This window comes from Pteropus medius, unplaced genomic scaffold (assembly GCF_902729225.1).
Source record: "Pteropus medius unplaced genomic scaffold, Ma_sr-lr_union100, whole genome shotgun sequence".
Taxonomy (NCBI): domain Eukaryota; kingdom Metazoa; phylum Chordata; class Mammalia; order Chiroptera; family Pteropodidae; genus Pteropus; species Pteropus medius.
In genome coordinates, this window is record NW_024352787.1 from 5,374,946 (window position 1) to 5,383,531 (window position 8,586).

Below are 8,586 nucleotides of genomic sequence, written 5' to 3' on the forward strand. Positions count from 1 at the left end.
AAGAATTTTTCAGGAAATGATTGATAAATAATAATGCTAATATTTATTGAGTGCTTATGATGTGACTTTCCCTGCACCAAGTGCTTTTCTCATTACATTTTCCTAACAGCCTGATGATATGGGGAAACTGAGGGTTAGGTCAAGTAACATCATCAAGTGTACAGCAGTAAAGCTGACATTTGAGCCTAGGAAGCCTGACTGCAAAGCTTGAGTGATTAACTTGGTGTCATTTTTTTTGTTATATCGGTGATAAATATAAAAATAACACATGGATGCATAGAACAAATCTAAGTAAAATTACAAGTATGTACCTATATATAGAAAACATTGTGCATTTTTTCCTCTTTTGTATTTTCAATGTCCCCTTAACATTATTTTTCTTAAGAATAGACTTGCTTTGATATATTAATGAAAACCTGCCTAATCTAAGTGTAATGCTTAATTATATTTTACTAATTTATAGTGATTAGTTGCTTTCTATATTAGATTAACTTTTTGTTTAGATATTCACTTTTCCAGTGGTTTTGTAAAGTTCCTGACTTCAAGATCCATGCTTTAAACAAATACTGTATGATTTCGCTTATATGTGAAATCTTAAAAATAAAACAAATGAACAAATCATACAAAATAGAAACAATCTCATAGACATAGAGAACAAACTATTGGTTGCCAGAAGGAAAGAGGGTGGGGGAGGGCAAAAAAGGTGAAGGGGAATAAGAAGTACAAATTTCCAGTTGTAAAATAAATAAATCATGGGCATGTAATGCATAATATAGGGATTATAGTTAATAATATCATAATAACCTTGTATGATGACAGATGGTTATTGGACTTAGTGTGATGATAACTTTGTTAGGTATATCAATGTGGAATAACTATTGTTTACCTGAAACTAATATAATATTGTATATTCATTTTCTTACTCCATATGCTATTCATTCATTTTTCATTTATTTAATAATTCTAACTAAAACACTAAATATGTTTTTAAATAGTGATCTAAAAATAAATAAAACTCAGAAGTTATTGGCCAAAGTCAATTTGTTTTTGTAAAAATATGTAATTAGCTACATGTATAGTTAAAAATAAATATTTATTCCTAGAAATTTAATGCAAACATATTGCATGGAAACCATACTGTGTCAATGAACTTTTTACTTCTTAATATATTCTAACCTAGAGTTGGCACCCAGTAACCAGTGAGCTGAAACTGGCTCACACAGCTTTGTTTAATTTTGTTTTTTATGTAAATTTTATATATTTGGTGGCATTTGAATTTAGGAGAATTCATACAAATTATAGATTCCTGTTTTCTCTTTTAAAAATCAGACCTGATCACCCCGGGACCGTCTTTTTCAAGGAGGCAATTTGCTCCTCCTGAGTAGTGATAACCCCTTAAGACCAGTAATACGAATTTATTTTCCTCAGTCCTCCCTCCTCATTAAGATCAGTCTGGCCCAATTTATGTAGTTCAATAACATTCCCCATTCCTACAAACATTTAATTTTGTACCTCTTATTCCAAGCTGACTTTATTTCATACAAGCATTATAATCTAATATAAGCAATATAATCTAAAACTTATCACTCATAATCATTAACCGTATTTACATCATTATTCAATAATCACTCTTTGTTTTCTGCTTCTTAAACTTTAAAATAAATGGTACAGGAGATACTAAAAGAGCTAAGCTGTTTTGACAAGCTTTGCAATATCTTTGGATTTTCATACCTGGGTCACAATGCTTAATGAAAGTGACTAGTCATCCTTGACATGTTAAGAACCATGAGGAATTCAAAGAATAAATTACGTGGCCTTCAGTTTGACAGCATCAATGTATCTTAAGGTTATAACTTCATAACTTCAATTTCTATTTTCAAGTGCCACAAAGAAAATAAAATCATGCATGAAAACTTCTAGAACAAAAAAAGAACTTTTCTTATCAAAGAAAATTTGGAAATAAGATATAACTATTAAATAAAAACGTTATTTTGGAAAATAATTTCGATTACAAAAATATTTTTAGCATTTTTTTCACTAATATTTTAAACATAATGTTATTTAATTCAATAGCCCTTAGTAGACAGGACAATTACTATGAAGTTATCTTTGTATAGCATATACCATTTATTTGCGAATTCATTAAATTCTACTATATATACTATTACAGAGAGATATGGTCCTAAGTAGTTCACAGTCAAGTAGAAGAAATGAAACTATCAACAAAAAAGGTGAAGGAGAGTAACAAATATTTTTATAGGAAAATTACATTGATAGTTTGTATTGATTGAGATCCATTTGCAGAGAACACAATCAGTTCTAGCTAAACTGAGAGATTTATTATGGACTAATAGGATAATTTGGAAAGCTGAAGACACAGGCTCTAACTCGAGCTTTTAGAAATAATTCCCAGAGCTATATCACAAAACTAGGCTGCTAAGAGAGCCCTTACCTCAACTACTGAATTGGGATGCTGCCCCAGAGCTGCCAGCTCAAACGCCACGTCACTACATGTAGGATAGAGAGAAGTTGAATAATAAGCTAAATAATATCTTGACAGAATGGGTACACATCTGCATATGACAGGTAAAGAAAGAATATGAAGAAGACCTAGATTTTAAGAGGACATGTTCAATTTTAAGCAGATTTGGAGAAAGGATGTTCAGTTTTTGAAGCAGATAAGGAGAAGCAATGTTCAATTTTGATTGCGTGGGGTTTGAGTAGCCTATGAGACATCCAACAGAGAATGTCATTAAAGCAGTTGAATATATAAGCCTCAGAATTGAGGGAAGAGTTCAAGATTTAGGTTTGAAAATTGTGATGTTAATAGTGGTAGCAGAGTTTGCAAACCTAGTTAAGTTTGCTTAAAGAGAGTTAAGAAAAAGAGAGGTGAGGAGAGAGCTCTTGCAAGAGCCACGTTTTTAGAGCATGTAGTAATAGAAAAATCCAGTAAAGGTGATTGAGAAGCAAGCTCCAGAATGCATCAGGAGACCTAACAACAGAGGATAGATGAACACTTCATTCTAAAATACTAAGAAATACAAGAGAGAAGCCACCTCTTTGAATACTACAGAGAGGTCAAAAAAAAAAAAAAACATGAAAATTGTCAGGTGTTTCTAGTGTTGGCGAGTTACGAGTACATTGACATAATCAAGGCCTTGGGAGTGATAAAGGCAGAAAGTAGATTGCAATTAATTGAGAAGTATCTGGTGGGTAATGAATCAGTCAGGGAACAAAAATATACTTTTCTAACAAGCTTACCGATTAAGGTAAGGGGTAAGACCCTGATTGCTAGAAGAATAGAAGATCAAGGCAAGAAATTGTTACTTTTCTTTTCTTAAATGTATTAAACAAGGAGAGAAATAAGTATATTTATAGAAATATAGAATCAAGGAGAAAGCAGAAATAGAAGAATCAAGGCAAAAGATAAAGGTAAGTGTGGAGAAACATGGAATATTTGATAAAACAAGCCTCTTCAATACTTGAGAATGATGAGCCTTAAAAGGAATAACTCTTCTTCATAAGACTGTAGGAAAAAAAGTAAGAAAATGTCACATATAGGTATTTTATTGTAGACCAAGAAGGATGAGATCATACTTGAAAGCCTCAAATTTTCAAGAAGTAGGATATTGAGAATCACAAATGGCTGTGACTTGCAGTCACTGAGGAGAAGCATGGTGAAGACTGGCCCGGTATCCTGTAAGATCATTCACAGTTTATTTCATTTACCTTTTTTTCATCTAAAGATAAGAAAGAGCTGTGGGCTAATATCAAGAGCATCTCAAGAAGTAATCTATTTGTGTTTAATTTCAGTAACTCGCCTGATTATTTTAATTTACTTTTGAACCCTTCTTATGTGGAAGTACCCTTTTGAATAGACCCATTTAAATTAGTCTTCTTTAAAATCCTGGTACTAAAACCTTTGTTAGAGACCATAATCATGCTTCATAAAGTTTAACATTCTTGGATGAATAATAAGCCAACACTAATTTATATAAAGCCTGCATAGCAAATATAATAAAACTTCCAACTCTATGCCCTAATAGGAAAAAAGATGATATTTCATATAGACTTTAAACTCTCCCCATTCCACCCCCACACCCACTTTAAATTTCCTTGATGGAAAACTTGTTCATCAAAAAGAAAAGAGTACACAGTATTAACATACAAGTTTTAAGAAATATAATGGCCATTTGGGAAAGCTAATGTGGGGAGTGGGAAAAGAAGGTAACTCTAGACAGAACAATGGTTGTAGAATTAAGGAAAGGTTTGAGTAGGGGTGCATGTGTCCTATAATTTTCTTCAACATCTAACAGCAAAGTATTCAATTGGCCTTATTTTGAAAGCACTGTTGATTACATGTATTAAATGGAGTTAGATTTGCAATGCACTATGAGGAATTACCTTTTGAGACTGTCTCTATTCAAAGTAGCAACCTGATGTTTTAAGTTAGCCGATCCATTTATTGGTTAAAAATATATTGTGTAAATCACTGTACAAGTCATTTCTACCCTTACAATTATTGCGCTAACCATTTATACATTCAAATCATGTCTTGAATAGTCTCTAGAAGAAAACATGGAATAAATATAAACAAATTAAAAGAATAGAGAATGACATTTTCCCAGCAGAGACCTGCCAAATCTAACATAAATGAAAAGAGAGTGTAGAGATAGTAATTTCTCAATAACATACATTTAGGAGATCATAAATATTTTAAGAAATAGTAGTTGAGAACAGAAAAACTTAAAGGAACAAAGAAACTAAGATATATTTATCCACAAGCTGTTAAACGATAATTTCCTTGGTTTTTAGCATCTTGTTCTCTCCCTATGTACCTTATGTTTAACACACTCTGATACAAACCCTCACTGGAAACAACTTTCTTGAGAATAGTTTAACATTTAAAAACATAAATATATATGTGTATATTCATATTTAAAATATTGATTCTTTTTTCAAAATGCAGAAGAAAATATAAAATAGCCTCTATTCGTACTACCCTTTTTTAAAAATTATTATTGAGTAATAATTGGGAATGATTGACAAATAAAATTGTATATATTTAAAGTGTACAAGGTAATGATTTAATATACAGGTATATTGTGGAATGATTACCAAGGTCAAGGTCATGAACATATCCATCACTTCACATAATTATCTTTTGTGTGTGTGTGGTTAGACCACTTAAAATCTACTCTTAGCAACTTCCAAGTATACACTACCATATCCTGACGCTCTTGACTCCTGTGACAAATACATGTAATGACAAATAGTTTAAAGTATTATATAATATTAGAAAAATTATATTTTTCTGAAAATTGCAAACGCTTACCACTGGTTCTTCTCCTTAAAATACCTATTATTAACAGTTTCTTATGATTCCTTCTCCTCACTAAAATATACATTTATTCACATACATGCAGCTAGTTTTGAATTTACTTTCACAAAAGGGATATTGACATATTTTTTTGCATCTTTCTTTTTTACACTAAAATCTTAGAGATCTTTTCATACTAGCACATAGAACAATATTTCATTATTTATCATTATGGTAGAGTGTGTCATCATATGTATATATTGTAATGTATTGATCTTCCCTTCTTGATAAACAAGCTTTTGGTTGTTCTCAGCATTTTGCTCTTATAAAAATTTTTGCACTGAATATTTTTATGCATAAAATTTGACAAATTTCATAAGGATATTGATAGATTAAATTTCTAGCAGTGGGCAAAAGGTATAAATATTTTACATTTTGATAGATATTGTAAAATCGTCCTCCAGAAAGAATGAAGCAATTTCTATTTCCAACAAACATGTATAAGACAGCCTATTTATCCACATCCTGGTCAGCACTGGGAAATCAAAGTATTTTAATTTTTGACAATTTAATAGGAGAAAAAATATTTTTTATAATGTGTATTTCTTGTATTGTTACTGAGATTGAACATCGTTGAATGCAATTTATTGTCATTTGTATTTTTTGAAAAATGACTTGCTCTTTTAAGAAATTAACTTGTCTATCTTTTCTTATTAATTTTCATAAGCTTTTTATAAATTAAGAAAATTACCCTCTTGTTAGATACATAAAAAAAATTTCAAGTTATTAATTTTTCAATTTTTGTCATTTAAAAGTTCTATTGTTAATTTTATAAGGTCAAATTTTCAATCTGTTAATTAATGATTAGTTAAGAAGCCTTTCCATGTTTCAATATCATGAATACTTTCACTCACAGTTTCCTGTTTTATTTATGGCCTCACTATTTTTATGTTTTAATCCTTTGAGCTATTGGAAACAACTTTTTTGTTGTTTGTTCCAATTCGTAGTAGTTTCTACACCACTTTTTGTATTTGAAAATTCGATACGTCACAATTACTATCAACTTAATGCTCCTGGGTACTTAGGTCTATACTAAAAAAAAGTTTTCTGTTTCATTGCCCTGATTCATTTTTTTTTCCTGTTAGCATACCGCCCTAAGTATTTTCAATAAGAATAGAAAAATTTTCCCTTGTGACTTTGCCTTAAAACACTTTATTTATTTATTCAATTCATTTTATAGTTATTACTCCATAGAGTTATTGGGGAATACCTGATTTCTCTGAGTACCTATGTATCCTATCTTATTGAATTATTTAATTTATTTCTAACCATAATACTTTTATGCAGGTATTAATTATCCAATATTGCAAATGAAAAAAGAAAACTAACAAATGGCAAAACTGTAGGATTGTGGAAAAAGCATGAGCTTTAAGATTAGACACATTCAAACCTGTATGTGTCTAACCTTAAAGCTCATGCTTTTCCCACAATCCTACAGTTTTGATATCCTGTGTTAGATGCAAAAAACTTCTTAACAGGGTCAAATACAAACAATGACAGGGTCGTTCCCCAACATTAAGCATCACATAGCTGGAATTTAAGGTTGAATGCTAAATATTATAAGGGAGGTAGGGATAACAGCCACAGAATTAACAAATGTCATAGAGAACAGAGAATGCTTTATTTAGGTTGGTGTATAAGGTATGTAGAAGAATATAGGAGATAGAAAAAACTGAAAATGGAGTTTGGGTCTGATGCTAGAGAGTTTTGATTAACTGGCTAGAGAGTTGGTATATGTATAATCTCAATAGAAGAAACGTTTTCCCTTCTATGCAATTTTGAGTGCTCTTTTAATTTGACTAGGGCAAAAGTCATCATATTATTTCCCACAGAGCAATTTTGACCAGCTAATTTTTTCTTTGTTGTTGTAAATTAGTTTACGGGAACACAGCAACCTCCATTTGTTTACATGTTGTCTGTGACTATTTTTTGTGCTACAATGACTGAATTGAGTAGTTGCCTGAAAAGCCTAAAAGTCTATCCTTTATAGAAAAAGCTTAACAACCCTTGTACTAGAGGATTTCCTCAAAATCTCAATATAGTTGACCTGCATAAACAAATCAATTCTGTTTATATGGACAAAATGCCAGGTAAGGATTACCAACATTGATTAAATATTGATTTTTTTTTTTTTAAATGCCTACAGCACCTGGTATTCCTAGGTGGTCTCCCATTCAAGTACTAACCAGGCCCGACCCTGCTTAGCTTCCAAGATCAGATAAGATCCGGCATGTTCAGTGTGGTATGGCTGTAAAACAATATTGATTATTTAATTCTTCAACTCACGTCACCATTTAAAAATGTTTGAAGCACATTTATATTAAAACTTTTACTTATTTAATTTTGTTGTTATATGATGACACTACTTAAGTCTTTGATATGATTCAGAAAAACAAATAGAAGAAAAATTAAAACATAAATTGATCGGTAAAGTTGTTTATAAGGCCTAGATATATCATAAAATACCTTGGAAAACACTCTTTTAAACTTCATAATAATACGAAAAATTTTAGAAATAGTCAAAAGAATATATCAAGTATAAAAAATCAAGAGTCTAGTATAATAAGAAAACACTACTGTCTATTCTGTGCAAATTAAGATATTGTTCAACAAGAGAAGGCTGAATGGATACTAATGGTACTGATTAATTACTTGAATTTTCATTATTAAATCACTTGAGCCATTAGCTAATTAATATAAAGTACATTTGTGAGATGTGGGGGAGGAAAAATGTCACTAGAGTGCATCAAAAAGTGATTTGGTTCCAAGAGCCGACTGAGCTCCCAACAGCTTCTGCCTCTCCAGCTCCTTGACTGGCAATCGCATCCTGTGGTGCTCAAAGCCTCTCCTCCAAATATCACCTTCCTGTCGAATGTCATTTTCCTTCTAAACTTGTATAGAGCTTGACTTGTTTCTAAATCAATCATGGATATTTTTTAGAAAAATATAAACATAAAAATTTAGGAGTTGTTCTAAATTGATATGGAGTGAAAATTAATAATATGCTTCTAATCAAAGTTTAAAATGACTTTCTATAATTATTTACTCTGATAACAAAGTTTTTCATGTTTAAAGGTGATCCATATAATTTTATCCACACACTAGACCAAGGCTTCTCAATGTCAGCACTATTGACATTCAGGGCTAGATATTTCTTGGTTATGGGGCTGTCGTGTATATCACAAGATGTTTTCCAGCAACCCCAG

The 8,586-nt window shown here is 31.0% G+C and overlaps 1 pseudogene; it reads right to left on the minus strand.

Annotated features, from left to right (window-relative positions):
• Positions 1-7,517: 7,517 nt before the first annotated feature.
• Positions 7,518-7,636, minus strand: LOC120591867 (uncharacterized; annotated as a pseudogene).
• Between the last annotated feature and the right edge of the window lie 950 nt (positions 7,637-8,586).